Genomic DNA, 18,074 nt, shown 5'->3' with positions numbered 1-18,074 from the left:
CCAGTGTAACTGCTGGCTCAGAAGAGCCCACTGAGTCAGCCCTTAACCCCAGTGTGCAGAAGTTGTCAAAACTTGTTTTTCAGCAGAAATAAACACATTTTGGCAACTTTGGTCACCCCCATGTAACTTATGGGGCAGGAACAGGACACTTTTCAAAACGTGTTTTTCAGCCCGAAATAAACGCGTTTCTCAGCCTTTGGAATCCCAGTGTAACTGCCTGGGTCAGAAGAGCCCACTGAGTCAGCCCTTAACCCCAGTGCGCAGAAGTTGTCAGAACGTGTTTTTCAGCAGAAATAAACACATTTTGGCAACTTTGATCATCCCCATGTAACTTATGGGGCAAGAACGGGACACTTTTCAAAACGTGTTTTTCAGCCCGAAATAAAAGCGTTTTCTCAGCTTTTGAAATCCCAGTGTAACTGCCTGGCTCAGAAGAGCCCAATTTGTCAGCCCTTAACCCCAGTGTGCAGAAGTTGTCAAAACGTGTTTTTCAGCTGAAATAAACACGTTTTGGCAACTTTGGTCACCCCCATGTAACTTATAGGGCAGAAACATTCCACTTTTCAAAACGTGTTTTTCAGCCCGAAATAAACGCGTTTTCTCAGCCCTTGGAATCACAGTGTAACTGCATGGCTCAGAAGAGCCCACTGAGTCAGCCCTTAACCCCAGTGTGCAGAAGTTGTCAAAACGTGTTTTTCAGCAGAAATAAACACGTTTTGGCAACTTTGGTCACCCCCATGTAACTTATAGGGTAGGAACAGCACACTTTTCAAAACGTGTTTTTCAGCCCGAATTAAACGCGTTTTCTCAGCCCTTGGAATCGCAGTGTAACTGCCTAGCTCAGAAGAGCCCACTGAGTCAGCCCTTAACCCCAGTGTGCAGAAGTTGTCAAAACGTGGTTTTCAGCAGAAATAAACACGTTTTGGCAACTTTGGTCATCCCCATGTAACTTATGGGAAAAGAACAGGACACTTTTCAAAACGTGTTTTTCAGCCCGAAATAAACGCGTTTCTCAGCCTTTGGAATCCCAGTGTAACTGCCTGGCTCAGAAGAGCCCACTGAGTCAGCCCTTAACCCCAGTGTGCAGAAGTTGTCAGAACGTGTTTTTCAGCAGAAATAAACACATTTTGGCAACTTTGATCATCCCCATATAACTTATGGGGCAAGAACAGGACACTTTTCAAAACGTGTTTTTCAGCCCGAAATAAAAGCGTTTTCTCAGCCTTTGGAATCCCAGTGTAACTGCCTGGCTCAGAAGAGCCCACTGAGTCAGCCTTTAACCCCAGTGTGCAGAAGTTGTCAAAACTTGTTTTTCAGCAGAAATAAACACATTTTGGCAACTTTGGTCACCCCCATGTAACTTATGGGGCAGGAACAGGACACTTTTCAAAACGTGTTTTTCAGCCCGAAATAAACGCGTTTCTCAGCCTTTGGAATCCCAGTGTAACTGCCTGGCTCAGAAGAGCCCACTGAGTCAGCCCTTAACCCCAGTGTGCAGAAGTTGTCAGAACGTGTTTTTCAGCAGAAATAAACACATTTTGGCAACTTTGGTCACCCCTATGTAACTTATAGGGTAGGAACAGCACACTTTTCAAAACGTGTTTTTCTGCCTGAAATAAACGTGTTTTCTCAGCCTTTGGAATCGCAGTGTAACTGCCTGGCTCAGAAGAGCCCACAGAGTCAGCCCTTAACCCCAGTGTGCAGAAGTTGTCAAAACGTGTTTTTAAGCTGAAATAAACACGTTTTGGCAACTTTGGTCACCCCCATGTAACTTATAGGGCAGAAACAGGCCACTTTTCAAAACGTTGTTTTCAGCCCGAAATAAACGCGTTTTCTCAGCCTTTGGAATCCCAGTGTAACTGCCTGGCTCAGAAGAGGCCACTGAGTCAGCCCTTAACCCCAGTGTGCAGAAGTTGTCAAAACGTGTTTTTTAGCTGAAATAAACACGTTTTGGCAACTTTGGTCACCCCCATGTAACTTATGGGGCAGGAACAGGACACTTTTCAAAACGTGTTTTTCAGCCCGAAATAAACGCGTTTCTCAGCCTTTGGAATCCCAGTGTAACTGCCTGGCTCAGAAGACCCCACTGAGTCAGCCCTTAACCCCAGTGTGCAGAAGTTGTCAAAACGTGTTTTTCAGCTGATATAAACACGTTTTGGCAACTTTGGTCACCCCCATGTAACTTATGGGGCAAGAACAGGACACTTTTCAAAACGTTTTTTTCAGCCCGAAATAAAAGCGTTTTCTCAGCTTTTGGAATCCCAGTGTAACTGCCTGGCTCAGAAGAGCCCAATTTGTCAGCCCTTAACCCCAGTGTGCAGAAGTTTTCAAAACGTGTTTTTCAGCTGAAATAAACACGTTTTGGCAACTTTGGTCACCCCCATGTAACTTATAGGGCAGAAACATGCCACTTTTCAAAACGTGTTTTTCAGCCCGAAATAAACGCGTTTTCTCAGCCCTTGGAATCACAGTGTAACTGCCTGGCTCAGAAGAGCCCACTGAGTCAGCCCTTAACCCCAGTGTGCAGAAGTTGTCAAAACGTGTTTTTCAGCAGAAATAAACACGTTTTGGCAACTTTGGTCACCCCCATGTAACTTATAGGGTAGGAACAGCACACTTTTCAAAACGTGTTTTTCAGCCCGAATTAAACTCGTTTTCTCAGCCCTTGGAATCGCAGTGTAACTGCCTGGCTCAGAAGAGCCCACTGAGTCAGCCCTTAACCCCAGTGTGCAGAAGTTGTCAAAACGTGGTTTTCAGCAGAAATAAACACGTTTTGGCAACTTTGGTCATCCCCATGTAACATATGGGGCAAGAACAGGACACTTTTCAAAACGTGTTTTTCAGCCCGAAATAAACGCGTTTCTCAGCCTTTGGAATCCCAGTGTAACTGCCTGGCTCAGAAGAGCCCACTGAGTCAGCCCTTAACCCCAGTGTGCAGAAGTTGTCAGAACGTGTTTTTCAGCATAAATAAACACATTTTGGCAACTTTGATCATCCCCATGTAACTTATGGGGCAAGAACAGGACACTTTTCAAAACGTGTTTTTCAGCCCGAAATAAAAGCGTTTTCTCAGCCTTTGGAATCCCAGTGTAACTGCCTGGCTCAGAAGAGCCCACTGAGTCAGCCCTTAACCCCAGTGTGCAGAAGTTGTCAAAACTTGTTTTTCAGCAGAAATAAACACATTTTGGCAACTTTGGTCACCCCCATGTAACTTATGGGGCAGGAACAGGACACTTTTCAAAACGTGTTTTTCAGCCCGAAATAAAAGCGTTTTCTCAGCTTTTGGAATCCCAGTGTAACTGCCTGGCTCAGAAGAGCCCAATTTGTCAGCCCTTAACCCCAGTGTGCAGAAGTTGTCAAAACGTGTTTTTCAGCTGAAATAAACACGTTTTGGCAACTTTGGTCATCCCCATGTTACTTATGGGGCAAGCACAGGACACTTTTCAAAACGTTTTTTTCAGCCCGAAATAAACGCGTTTTCTCAGCCCTTGGAATCACAGTGTAACTGCCTGGCTCAGAAGAGCCCAATTTGTCAGCCCTTAACCCCAGTGAGCAGAAGTTGTCAAAACGTGTTTTTCAGCAGAAATAAACACGTTTTGGCAACTTTGGTCATCCCCATGTAACTTATGGGGCAGGAACAGGACACTTTTCAAAACGTGTTTTTCAGCCCGAAATAAACGCGTTTCTCAGCCTTTGGAATCCCAGTGTAACTGCCTGGCTCAGAAGAGCCCACTGAGTCAGCCCTTAACCCCATTGTGCAGAAGTTGTCAAAACGTGTTTTTCAGCAGAAATAAACACGTTTTGGCAACTTTGGTCATCCCAATGTAACTTATGGGGCAAGCACAGGACACTTTTCAAAACGTTTTTTTCAGCCCGAAATAAACGCGTTTTCTCAGCCCTTGGAATCACAGTGTAACTGCCTGGCTCAGAAGAGCCCAATTTTTCAGCCCTTAACCCCAGTGTGCAGAAGTTGTCAAAACGTGTTTTTCAGCAGAAATAAACACATTTTGGCAACTTTGGTCTCCCCCATGTAACTTATGGGGCAGGAACAGGACACTTTTCAAAACGTGTTTTTCAGCCCGGAATGAACGCGTTTTCTCAGCCTTTGGAATCCCAGTGTAACTGCCTGGCTCAGAAGAGCCCTTGAGTCAGCCCTTAACCCCAGTGTGCAGAAGTTGTCAGAACGTGTTTTTCAGCAGAAATAAACACATTTTGGCAACTTTGATAATCCCCATGTAACTTATGGGGCAAGAAGAGCGCACTTTTCAAAACATGTTTTTCAGCCCGGAATAAACGCTTTTTCTCAGCCCTTGGAATCACAGTGTAACTGCCTGGCTCAGAAGAGCCCACTGAGTCAGCCCTTAACCCCAGTGAGCAGAACTTGTCAAAACGTGTTTTTCAACTGAAATAAACACGTTTTGGCAACTTTGGTCACCCCCATGTAACTTATAGGGCAGAAACAGGCCACTTTTCAAAACGTGTTTTTCAGCCCGAAATGAACGCGTTTACTCAGCCCTTGGAATCACAGTGTAACTGCCTGGCTCAGAAGAGCCCAATGAGTCAGCCCTTAACCCCAGTGAGCAGAAGTTGTCAAAACGTGTTTTTTAGCTGAAATAAACACGTTTTGGCAACTTTGGTCACCCCCATGTAACTTATGGGGCAGGAACAGGACACTTTTCAAAACGTGTTTTTCAGCCCGAAATAAACGCGTTTCTCAGCCTTTGGAATCCCAGTGTAACTGCTGGCTCAGAAGAGCCCACTGAGTCAGCCCTTAACCCCAGTGTGCAGAAGTTGTCAAAACTTGTTTTTCAGCAGAAATAAACACATTTTGGCAACTTTGGTCACCCCCATGTAACTTATGGGGCAGGAACAGGACACTTTTCAAAACGTGTTTTTCAGCCCGAAATAAACGCGTTTCTCAGCCTTTGGAATCCCAGTGTAACTGCCTGGGTCAGAAGAGCCCACTGAGTCAGCCCTTAACCCCAGTGCGCAGAAGTTGTCAGAACGTGTTTTTCAGCAGAAATAAACACATTTTGGCAACTTTGATCATCCCCATGTAACTTATGGGGCAAGAACAGGACACTTTTCAAAACGTGTTTTTCAGCCCGAAATAAAAGCGTTTTCTCAGCTTTTGGAATCCCAGTGTAACTGCCTGGCTCAGAAGAGCCCAATTTGTCAGCCCTTAACCCCAGTGTGCAGAAGTTGTCAAAACGTGTTTTTCAGCTGAAATAAACACGTTTTGGCAACTTTGGTCACCCCCATGTAACTTATAGGGCAGAAACATTCCACTTTTCAAAACGTGTTTTTCAGCCCGAAATAAACGCGTTTTCTCAGCCCTTGGAATCACAGTGGAACTGCATGGCTCAGAAGAGCCCACTGAGTCAGCCCTTAACCCCAGTGTGCAGAAGTTGTCAAAACGTGTTTTTCAGCAGAAATAAACACGTTTTGGCAACTTTGGTCACCCCCATGTAACTTATAGGGTAGGAACAGCACACTTTTCAAAACGTGTTTTTCAGCCCGAATTAAACGCGTTTTCTCAGCCCTTAGTATCGCAGTGTAACTGCCTAGCTCAGAAGAGCCCACTGAGTCAGCCCTTAACCCCAGTGTGCAGAAGTTGTCAAAACGTGTTTTTCAGCAGAAATAAACACATTTTGGCAACTTTGGTCTCCCCCATGTAACTTATGGGGCAGGAACAGGACACTTTTCAAAACGTGTTTTTCAGCCCGGAATGAACGCGTTTTCTCAGCCTTTGGAATCCCAGTGTAACTGCCTGGCTCAGAAGAGCCCTTGAGTCAGCCCTTAACCCCAGTGTGCAGAAGTTGTCAGAACGTGTTTTTCAGCAGAAATAAACACATTTTGGCAACTTTGATAATCCCCATGTAACTTATGGGGCAAGAAGAGCGCACTTTTCAAAACATGTTTTTCAGCCCGGAATGAACGCTTTTTCTCAGCCCTTGGAATCACAGTGTAACTGCCTGGCTCAGAAGAGCCCACTGAGTCAGCCCTTAACCCCAGTGTGCAGAAGTTGTCAGAACGTGTTTTTCAGCATAAATAAACACATTTTGGCAACTTTGATCATCCCCATGTAACTTATGGGGCAAGAACAGGACACTTTTCAAAACGTGTTTTTCAGCCCGAAATAAAAGCGTTTTCTCAGCCTTTGGAATCCCAGTGTAACTGCCTGGCTCAGAAGAGCCCACTGAGTCAGCCCTTAACCCCAGTGTGCAGAAGTTGTCAAAACTTGTTTTTCAGCAGAAATAAACACATTTTGGCAACTTTGGTCACCCCCATGTAACTTATGGGGCAGGAACAGGACACTTTTCAAAACGTGTTTTTCAGCCCGAAATAAAAGCGTTTTCTCAGCTTTTGGAATCCCAGTGTAACTGCCTGGCTCAGAAGAGCCCAATTTGTCAGCCCTTAACCCCAGTGTGCAGAAGTTGTCAAAACGTGTTTTTCAGCTGAAATAAACACGTTTTGGCAACTTTGGTCATCCCCATGTTACTTATGGGGCAAGCACAGGACACTTTTCAAAACGTTTTTTTCAGCCCGAAATAAACGCGTTTTCTCAGCCCTTGGAATCACAGTGTAACTGCCTGGCTCAGAAGAGCCCAATTTGTCAGCCCTTAACCCCAGTGAGCAGAAGTTGTCAAAACGTGTTTTTCAGCAGAAATAAACACGTTTTGGCAACTTTGGTCATCCCCATGTAACTTATGGGGCAGGAACAGGACACTTTTCAAAACGTGTTTTTCAGCCCGAAATAAACGCGTTTCTCAGCCTTTGGAATCCCAGTGTAACTGCCTGGCTCAGAAGAGCCCACTGAGTCAGCCCTTAACCCCAGTGTGCAGAAGTTGTCAAAACGTGTTTTTCAGCAGAAATAAACACGTTTTGGCAACTTTGGTCATCCCAATGTAACTTATGGGGCAAGCACAGGACACTTTTCAAAACGTTTTTTTCAGCCCGAAATAAACGCGTTTTCTCAGCCCTTGGAATCACAGTGTAACTGCCTGGCTCAGAAGAGCCCAATTTGTCAGCCCTTAACCCCAGTGTGCAGAAGTTGTCAAAACGTGTTTTTCAGCAGAAATAAACACATTTTGGCAACTTTGGTCTCCCCCATGTAACTTATGGGGCAGGAACAGGACACTTTTCAAAACGTGTTTTTCAGCCCGAACTAAACGCGTTTTCTCTGCCCTTGGAATCGCAGTGTAACTGCTTGGCTCAGAAGAGCCCACTGAGTCAGCCCTTAACCCCAGTGTGCAGAAGTTGTCAAAACGTGTTTTTCAGCAGAAATAAACACGTTTTGGCAACTTTAGTCACCCCCATGTAACTTATAGGGCAGGAACAGCAAACTTTTCAAAACGTGTTTTTCAGCCCGAAATAAACGCGTTTTCTCAACCCTTGGAATCGCAGTGTAACTGCCTGACTCATAAGAGCCCACTGAGTCAGCCCTTGACCCCAGTGTGCAGAAGTTCTCAAAACGTGTTTTTCAGCAGAAATAAACACGTTTTGGCAACTTTGGTCACCCCCATGTAACTTATAGGGCAGAAACAGCACACTTTTCAAAGCGTGTTTTTCAGCCCGAAATAAAAGCGTTTTCTCAGCCCTTGGATTCACAGTGTAACTGCCTGGCTCAGAAGAGCCCAATGAGTCAGCCCTTAACCCCAGTGAGCAGAAGTTGTCAAAACGTGTTTTTCAGCAGAAATAAACACGTTTTGGCAACTTTGATCATCCCCATGTAACTTATGGGGCAAGAACAGGACACTTTTCAAAACGTGTTTTTCAGCCCGAAATAAAAGCGTTTTCTCAGCCTTTGGAATCCCAGTGTAACTGCCTGGCTCAGAAGAGCCCACTGAGTCAGCCCTTAACCCCAGTGTGCAGAAGTTGTCAAAACGTGTTTTTTAGCTGAAATAAACACGTTTTGGCAACTTTGGTCACCCCCATGTAACTTATAGGGCAGAAACAGGCCACTTTTCAAAACGTTGTTTTCAGCCCGAAATAAACGCGTTTTCTCAGCCTTTGGAATCCCAGTGTAACTGCCTGGCTCAGAAGAGGCCACTGAGTCAGCCCTTAACCCCAGTGTGCAGAAGTTGTCAAAACGTGTTTTTTAGCTGAAATAAACACGTTTTGGCAACTTTGGTCACCCCCATGTAACTTATGGGGCAGGAACAGGACACTTTTCAAAACGTGTTTTTCAGCCCGAAATAAACGCGTTTCTCAGCCTTTGGAATCCCAGTGTAACTGCCTGGCTCAGAAGACCCCACTGAGTCAGCCCTTAACCCCAGTGTGCAGAAGTTGTCAAAACGTGTTTTTCAGCTGATATAAACACGTTTTGGCAACTTTGGTCACCCCCATGTAACTTATGGGGCAAGAACAGGACACTTTTCAAAACGTTTTTTTCAGCCCGAAATAAACGCGTTTTCTCAGCCCTTGGAATCACAGTGTAACTGCCTGGCTCAGAAGAGCCCACTGAGTCAGCCCTTAACCCCAGTGTGCAGAAGTTGTCAAAACGTGTTTTTCAGCAGAAATAAACACGTTTTGGCAACTTTGGTCACCCCCATGTAACTTATAGGGTAGGAACAGCACACTTTTCAAAACGTGTTTTTCAGCCCGAATTAAACTCGTTTTCTCAGCCCTTGGAATCGCAGTGTAACTGCCTGGCTCAGAAGAGCCCACTGAGTCAGCCCTTAACCCCAGTGTGCAGAAGTTGTCAAAACGTGGTTTTCAGCAGAAATAAACACGTTTTGGCAACTTTGGTCATCCCCATGTAACATATGGGGCAAGAACAGGACACTTTTCAAAACGTGTTTTTCAGCCCGAAATAAACGCGTTTCTCAGCCTTTGGAATCCCAGTGTAACTGCCTGGCTCAGAAGAGCCCACTGAGTCAGCCCTTAACCCCAGTGTGCAGAAGTTGTCAGAACGTGTTTTTCAGCATAAATAAACACATTTTGGCAACTTTGATCATCCCCATGTAACGTATGGGGCAAGAACAGGACACTTTTCAAAACGTGTTTTTCAGCCCGAAATAAAAGCGTTTTCTCAGCCTTTGGAATCCCAGTGTAACTGCCTGGCTCAGAAGAGCCCACTGAGTCAGCCCTTAACCCCAGTGTGCAGAAGTTGTCAAAACGTGTTTTTCAGCTGAAATAAACACGTTTTGGCAACTTTGGTCATCCCCATGTTACTTATGGGGCAAGCACAGGACACTTTTCAAAACGTTTTTTTCAGCCCGAAATAAACGCGTTTTCTCAGCCCTTGGAATCACAGTGTAACTGCCTGGCTCAGAAGAGCCCAATTTGTCAGCCCTTAACCCCAGTGTGCAGAAGTTGTCAAAGCGTGTTTTTCAGCAGAAATAAACACGTTTTGGCAACTTTGGTCATCCCCATGTAACTTATGGGGCAGGAACAGGACACTTTTCAAAACGTGTTTTTCAGCCCGAAATAAACGCGTTTCTCAGCCTTTGGAATCCCAGTGTAACTGCCTGGCTCAGAAGAGCCCACTGAGTCAGCCCTTAACCCCAGTGTGCAGAAGTTGTCAAAACGTGTTTTTCAGCAGAAATAAACACGTTTTGGCAACTTTGGTCATCCCAATGTAACTTAAGGGGCAAGCACAGGACACTTTTCAAAACGTTTTTTTCAGCCCGAAATAAACGCGTTTTCTCAGCCCTTGGAATCACAGTGTAACTGCCTGGCTCAGAAGAGCCCAATTTGTCAGCCCTTAACCCCAGTGTGCAGAAGTTGTCAAAACGTGTTTTTCAGCAGAAATAAACACATTTTGGCAACTTTGGTCTCCCCCATGTAACTTATGGGGCAGGAACAGGACACTTTTCAAAACGTGTTTTTCAGCCCGGAATGAACGCGTTTTCTCAGCCTTTGGAATCCCAGTGTAACTGCCTGGCTCAGAAGAGCCCTTGAGTCAGCCCTTAACCCCAGTGTGCAGAAGTTGTCAGAACGTGTTTTTCAGCAGAAATAAACACATTTTGGCAACTTTGATAATCCCCATGTAACTTATGGGGCAAGAAGAGCGCACTTTTCAAAACATGTTTTTCAGCCCGGAATAAACGCTTTTTCTCAGCCCTTGGAATCACAGTGTAACTGCCTGGCTCAGAAGAGCCCACTGAGTCAGCCCTTAACCTCAGTGTGCAGAAGTTGTCAAAACGTGTTTTTTAGCTGAAATAAACACGGTTTGGCAACTTTGGTCACCCCCATGTAACTTATAGGGCAGAAACAGGCCACTTTTCAAAACGTTGTTTTCAGCCCGAAATAAACGCGTTTTCTCAGCCGTTGGAATCCCAGTGTAACTTCCTGGCTCAGAAGAGGCCACTGAGTCAGCCCTTAACCCCAGTGTGCAGAAGTTGTCAAAACGTGTTTTTTAGCTGAAATAAACACGTTTTGGCAACTTTGGTCACACCCATGTAACTTATGGGGCAGGAACAGGACACTTTTCAAAACGTGTTTTTCAGCCCGAAATAAACGCGTTTCTCAGTCTTTGGAATCCCAGTGTAACTGCCTGGCTCAGAAGACCCCACTGAGTCAGCCCTTAACCCCAGTGTGCAGAAGTTTTCAAAACTTGTTTTTCAGAAGAAATAAACACATTTTGGCAACTTTGGTCACCCCCATGTAACTTATGGGGCAGGAACAGGACACTTTTCAAAACGTGTTTTTCAGCCCGAAATAAACGCGTTTCTCAGCCTTTGGAATCCCAGTGTAACTGCCTGGCTCAGAAGAGCCCACTGAGTCAGCCCTTAACCCTAGTGCGCAGAAGTTGTCAGAACGTGTTTTTCAGCAGAAATAAACACATTTTGGCAACTTTGATCATCCCCATGTAACTTATGGGGCAAGAACAGGATACTTTTCAAAACGTGTTTTTCAGCCCGAAATAAAAGCGTTTTCTCAGCTTTTGGAATCCCAGTGTAACTGCCTGGCTCAGAAGAGCCCAATTTGTCAGCCCTTAACCCCAGTGTGCAGAAGTTGTCAAAACTTGTTTTTCAGCTGAAATAAACACGTTTTGGCAACTTTGGTCACCCCCATTTAACTTATAGGGCAGAAACATGCCACTTTTCAAAACGTGTTTTTCAGCCCAAAATAAACGCGTTTTCTCAGCCCTTGGAATCACAGTGTAACTGCCTGGCTCAGAAGAGCCCACTGAGTCAGCCCTTAACCCCAGTGTGCAGAAGTTGTCAAAACGTGTTTTTCAGCAGAAATAAACACGTTTTGGCAACTTTGGTCAGCCCCATGTAACTTATAGGGTAGGAACAGCACACTTTTCAAAACGTGTTTTTCAGCCCGAAATAAACGCGTTTTCTCTGCCCTTGGAATCGCAGTGTAACTGCTTGGCTCAGAAGAGCCCACTGAGTCAGCCCTTAACCCCAGTGTGCAGAAGTTGTCAAAACGTGTTTTTCAGCAGAAATAAACACGTTTTGGCAACTTTGGTCACCCCCATGTAACTTATAGGGCAGGAACAGCAAACTTTTCAAAACGTGTTTTTCAGCCCGAAATAAACGCGTTTTCTCAACCCTTGGAATCGCAGTGTAACTGCCTGACTCAGAAGAGCCCACTGAGACAGCCCTTGACCCCAGTGTGCAGAAGTTGTCAAAACGTGTTTTTCAGCAGAAATAAACACGTTTTGGCAACTTTGGTCACTCCCATGTAACTTATAGGGCAGAAACAGCACACTTTTCAAAGCGTGTTTTTCAGCCCGAAATAAAAGCGTTTTCTCAGCCCTTGGATTCACAGTGTAACTGCCTGGCTCAGAAGAGCCCAATGAGTCAGCCCTTAACCCCAGTGAGCAGAAGTTGTCAAAACGTGTTTTTCAGCAGAAATAAACACGTTTTGGCAACTGTGGTCACCCCCATGTAACTTATAAGGCAGAAACAGGCCACTTTTCAAAACGTGTTTTTCAGCCCAAAATAAACGCGTTTTCTCAGCCCTTGGAATCACAGTGTAACTGCCTGGCTCAGAAGAGCCCACTGAGTCAGCCCTTAACCCCAGTGTGCAGAAGTTGTCAAAACGTGTTTTTTAGCTGAAATAAACACGTTTTGGCAACTTTGGTCACCCCCATGTAACTTATAGGGCAGAAACAGGCCACTTTTCAAAACGTTGTTTTCAGCCCGAAATAAACGCGTTTTCTCAGCCTTTGGAATCCCAGTGTAACTGCCTGGCTCAGAAGAGGCCACTGAGTCAGCCCTTAACCCCAGTGTGCAGAAGTTGTCAAAACGTGTTTTTTAGCTGAAATAAACACGTTTTGGCAACTTTGGTCACCCCCATGTAACTTATGGGGCAGGAACAGGACACTTTTCAAAACGTGTTTTTCAGCCCGAAATAAACGCGTTTCTCAGCCTTTGGAATCCCAGTGTCACTGCTGGCTCAGAAGAGCCCACTGAGTCAGCCCTTAACCCCAGTGTGCAGAAGTTGTCAAAACTTGTTTTTCAGCAGATATAAACACATTTTGGCAACTTTGGTCACCCCCATGTAACTTATGGGGCAGGAACAGGACACTTTTCAAAACGTGTTTTTCAGCCCGAAATAAACGCGTTTTTCAGCCTTTGGAATCCCAGTGTAACTGCCTGGCTCAGAAGAGCCCAATGAGTCAGCCCTTAACCCCAGTGAGCAGAAGTTGTCAAAACGTGTTTTTCAGCACAAATAAACACGTTTTGGCAACTTTGATCATCCCCATGTAACTTATGGGGCAAGAACAGCACACTTTTCAACACGTGTTTTTCAGCCCGAATTAAACGCGTTTCTCAGCCCTTGGAATCGCAGTGTAACTGCCTGGCTCAGAAGAGCCCACTGAGTCAGCCCTTAACCCCAGTGTGCAGAAGTTGTCAAAACTTGTTTTTCAGCAGAAATAAACACATTTTGGCAACTTTGGTCACCCCCATGTAACTTATGGGGCAGGAACAGGACACTTTTCAAAACGTGTTTTATAGCCCGAAATAAAAGCGTTTTCTCAGCTTTTGGAATCCCAGTGTAACTGCCTGGCTCAGAAGAGCCCATTTTGTCAGCCCTTAACCCCAGTGTGCAGAAGTTGTCAAAACGTGTTTTTCAGCTGAAATAAACACGTTTTGGCAACTTTGGTCACCCCCATGTAACTTATAGGGCAGAAAAATGCCACTTTTCAAAACGTGTTTTTCAGCCCGAAATAAACGCGTTTTCTCAACCCTTGGAATCACAGTGTAACTGCCTGGCTCAGAAGAGCCCACTGAGTCAGCCCTTAACCCCAGTGTGCAGAAGTTGTCAAAACGTGTTTTTCAGCAGAAATAAACACGTTTTGGCAACTTTGGTCATCCCAATGCTACTTATGGGGCAAGCACAGGACACTTTTCAAAACGTTTTTTTCAGCCCGAAATAAACGCGTTTCTCAGCCTTTGGAATCCCAGTGTAACTGCCTGGCTCAGAAGACCCCACTGAGTCAGCCCTTAACCCCAGTGTGCAGAAGTTGTCAAAACGTGTTTTTCAGCAGAAATAAACACGTTTTGGCAACTGTGGTCATCCCCATGTAACTTATAGGGCAGAAACAGGCCACTTTTCAAAACGTGTTTTTCAGCCCGAAATAAACGCGTTTTCTCAGCCCTTGGAATCACAGTGTAACTGCCTGGCTCAGAAGAGCCCACTGAGTCAGCCCTTAACCCCAGTGTGCAGAAGTTGTCAAAACGTGTTTTTCAGCAGAAATAAACACGTTTTGGCAACTTTGGTCACCCCTATGTAACTTATAGGGTAGGAACAGCACACTTTTCAAAACGTGTTTTTCTGCCCGAAATAAACGCGTTTTCTCAGCCCTTGGAATCGCAGTGTAACTGCCTGGCTCAGAAGAGCCCACTGAGTCAGCCCTTAACCCCAGTGTGCAGAAGTTGTCAAAACGTGGTTTTCAGCAGAAATAAACACGTTTTGGCAACTTTGGTCATCCCCATGTAACTTATGGGGCAAGAACAGGACACTTTTCAAAACGTGTTTTTCAGCCCGAAATAAACGCGTTTCTCAGCCTTTGGAAACCCAGTGTAACTGCCTGGCTCAGAAGAGCCCACTGAGTCAGCCCTTAACCCCAGTGTGCAGAAGTTGTCAGAACGTGTTTTTCAGCATAAATAAACACATTTTGGCAACTTTGATCATCCCCATGTAACTTATGGGGCAGGAACAGGACACTTTTCAAAACTTGTTTTTCAGCCCGAAATAAACGTGTTTTCTCAACCCTTGGAATCGCAGTGTAACTGCCTGACTCAGAAGAGCCCAATGAGTCAGCCCTTAACCCCAGTGAGCAGAAGTTGTCAAAACGTGTTTTTCAGCAGAAATAAACACGTTTTGGCAACTGTGGTCACCCCCATGTAACTTATAGGGCAGAAACAGGCCACTTTTCAAAACGTGTTTTTCAGCCCAAAATAAACGCGTTTTCTCAGCCCTTGGAATCACAGTGTAACTGCCTGGCTCAGAAGAGCCCACTGAGTCAGCCCTTAACCCCAGTGTGCAGAAGTTGTCAAAACGTGTTTTTTAGCTGAAATAAACACGTTTTGGCAACTTTGGTCACCCCCATGTAACTTATGGGGCAGGAACAGGACACTTTTCAAAACGTGTTTTTCAGCCCGAAATAAACGCGTTTCTCAGCCTTTGGAATCCCAGTGTCACTGCTGGCTCAGAAGAGCCCACTGAGTCAGCCCTTAACCCCAGTGTGCAGAAGTTGTCAAAACTTGTTTTTCAGCAGATATAAACACATTTTGGCAACTTTGGTCACCCCCATGTAACTTATGGGGCAGGAACAGGACACTTTTCAAAACGTGTTTTTCAGCCCGAAATAAACGCGGTTTTCAGCCTTTGGAATCCCAGTGTAACTGCCTGGCTCAGAAGAGCCCACTGAGTCAGCCCTTAACCCCAGTGAGCAGAATTTGTCAGAACGTGTTTTTCAGCAGAAATAAACACATTTTGGCAACTTTGATCATCCCCATGTAACTTATGGGGCAAGAACAGGACACTTTTTAAAACTTGTTTTTCAGCACGAAATAAAAGCGTTTTCTCAGCTTTTGGAATCCCAGTGTAACTGCCTGGCTCAGAAGACCCCACTGAGTCAGCCCTTAACCCCAGTGTACAGAAGTTGTCAAAACTTGTTTTTCAGAAGAAATAAACACATTTTGGCAACTTTGGTCACCCCCATGTAACTTATGGGGCAGGAACAGGACACTTTTCAAAACTTGTTTTTCAGCCCGAAATAAACGCGTTTTTCAGCCTTTGGAATCCCAGTGTAACTGCCTGGCTCAGAAGAGCCCAATGAGTCAGCCCTTAACCCCAGTGAGCAGAAGTTGTCAAAACGTGTTTTTCAGCAGAAATAAACACGTTTTGGCAACTGTGGTCACCCCCATGTAACTTATAGGGCAGAAACAGGCCACTTTTCAAAACGTGTTTTTCAGCCCGAAATAAACGCGTTTTCTCAGCCGTTGGAATCCCAGTGTAACTGCCTGGCTCAGAAGAGGCCACTGAGTCAGCCCTTAACCTCAGTGTGCAGAAGTTGTCAAAACGTGTTTTTTAGCTGAAATAAACACGTTTTGGCAACTTTGGTCACCCCCATGTAACTTATGGGGCAGGAACAGGACACTTTTCAAAACGTGTTTTTCAGCCCGAAATAAACGCGTTTCTCAGCCTTTGGAATCCCAGTGTAACTGCCTGGCTCAGAAGACCCCACTGAGTCAGCCCTTAACCCCAGTGTGCAGAAGTTTTCAAAACTTGTTTTTCAGAAGAAATAAACACATTTTGGCAACTTTGGTCACCCCCATGTAACTTATGGGGCAGGAACAGGACACTTTTCAAAACGTGTTTTTCAGCCCGAAATAAACGCGTTTCTCAGCCTTTGGAATCCCAGTGTAACTGCCTGGCTCAGAAGAGCCCACTGAGTCAGCCCTTAACCCTAGTGCGCAGAAGTTGTCAGAACGTGTTTTTCAGCAGAAATAAACACATTTTGGCAACTTTGATCATCCCCATGTAACTTATGGGGCAAGAACAGGATACTTTTCAAAACGTGTTTTTCAGCCCGAAATAAAAGCGTTTTCTCAGCTTTTGGAATCCCAGTGTAACTGCCTGGCTCAGAAGAGCCCAATTTGTCAGCCCTTAACCCCAGTGTGCAGAAGTTGTCAAAACGTGTTTTTCAGCTGAAATAAACAAGTTTTGGCAACTTTGGTCATCCCAATGTTACTTATGGGGCAAGCACAGGACACTTTTCAAAACGTTTTTTTCAGCCCGAAATAAACGCGTTTCTCAGCCTTTGGAATCCCAGTGTAACTGCCTGGCTAAGAAGACCCCACTGAGTCAGCCCTTAACCCCAGTGTGCAGAAGTTGTCAAAACTTGTTTTTCAGAAGAAATAAACACATTTTGGCAACTTTGGTCACCCCCATGTAACTTATGGGGCAGGAACAGGACACTTTTCAAAACGTGTTTTTCAGCCCGAAATAAACGCGTTTTTCAGCCTTTGGAATCCCAGTGTAACTGCCTGGCTCAGAAGAGCCCAATGAGTCAGCCCTTAACCCCAGTGAGCAGAAGTTGTCAAAACGTGTTTTTCAGCAGAAATAAACACGTTTTGGCAACTGTGGTCACCCCCATGTAACTTATAGGGCAGAAACAGGCCACTTTTCAAAACGTGTTTTTCAGCCCGAAATAAACGCGTTTTCTCAGCCCTTGGAATCACAGTGTAACTGCCTGGCTCAGAAGAGCCCACTGAGTCAGCCCTTAACCCCAGTGTGCAGAAGTTGTCAAAACGTGTTTTTCAGCAGAAATAAACACGTTTTGGCAACTTTGGTCACCCCTATGTAACTTATAGGGTAGGAACAGCACACTTTTCAAAACGTGTTTTTCTGCCCGAAATAAACGCGTTTTCTCAACCCTTGGAATCGCAGTGTAACTGCCTGGCTCAGAAGAGCCCACTGAGTCAGCCCTTAACCTCAGTGTGCAGAAGTTGTCAAAACGTGTTTTTTAGCTGAAATAAACACGGTTTGGCAACTTTGGTCACCCCCATGTAACTTATAGGGCAGAAACAGGCCACTTTTCAAAACGTTGTTTTCAGCCCGAAATAAACGCGTTTTCTCAGCCGTTGGAATCCCAGTGTAACTGCCTGGCTCAGAAGAGGCCACTGAGTCAGCCCTTAACCCCAGTGTGCAGAAGTTGTCAAAACGTGTTTTTTAGCTGAAATAAACACGTTTTGGCAACTTTGGTCACCCCCATGTAACTTATGGGGCAGGAACAGGACACTTTTCAAAACGTGTTTTATAGCCCGAAATAAAAGCGTTTTCTCAGCTTTTGGAATCCCAGTGTAACTGCCTGGCTCAGAAGAGCCCATTTTGTCAGCCCTTAACCCCAGTGTGCAGAAGTTGTCAAAACGTGTTTTTCAGCTGAAATAAACACGTTTTGGCAACTTTGGTCACCCCCATGTAACTTATAGGGCAGAAAAATGCCACTTTTCAAAACGTGTTTTTCTGCCCGAAATAAACGCGTTTTCTCTGCCCTTGGAATCGCAGTGTAACTGCTTGGCTCAGAAGAGCCCACTGAGTCAGCCCTTAACCCCAGTGTGCAGAAGTTGTCAAAACGTGTTTTTCAGCAGAAATAAACACGTTTTGGCAACTTTGGTCACCCCCATGTAACTTATAGGGCAGGAACAGCAAACTTTTCAAAACGTGTTTTTCAGCCCGAAATAAACGCGTTTTCTCAACCCTTGGAATCGCAGTGTAACTGCCTGACTCAGAAGAGCCCACTGAGACAGCCCTTGACCCCAGTGTGCAGAAGTTCGTCAAAACGTGTTTTTCAGCAGAAATAAACACGTTTTGGCAACTTTGGTCACCCCCATGTAACTTATAGGGCAGAAACAGCACACTTTTCAAATCGTGTTTTTCAGCCCGAAATAAAAGCGTTTTCTCAGCCCTTGGATTCACAGTGTAACTGCCTGGCTCAGAAGAGCCCAATGAGTCAGCCCTTAACCCCAGTGAGCAGAAGTTGTCAAAACGTGTTTTTCAGCAGAAATAAACACGTTTTGGCAACTGTGGTCACCCCCATGTAACTTATAGGGCAGAAACAGGCCACTTTTCAAAACGTGTTTTTCAGCCCAAAATAAACG

Source organism: Atractosteus spatula, chromosome 14 (genome assembly GCF_055471065.1).
Source record: "Atractosteus spatula isolate fAtrSpa1 chromosome 14, fAtrSpa1.hap1, whole genome shotgun sequence".
In the NCBI taxonomy this organism is placed as follows: Eukaryota; Metazoa; Chordata; class Actinopteri; order Semionotiformes; family Lepisosteidae; genus Atractosteus; species Atractosteus spatula.
The sequence above is the reverse complement of the archived record's forward strand: the minus strand, read 5'-3'. Positions refer to the sequence as shown.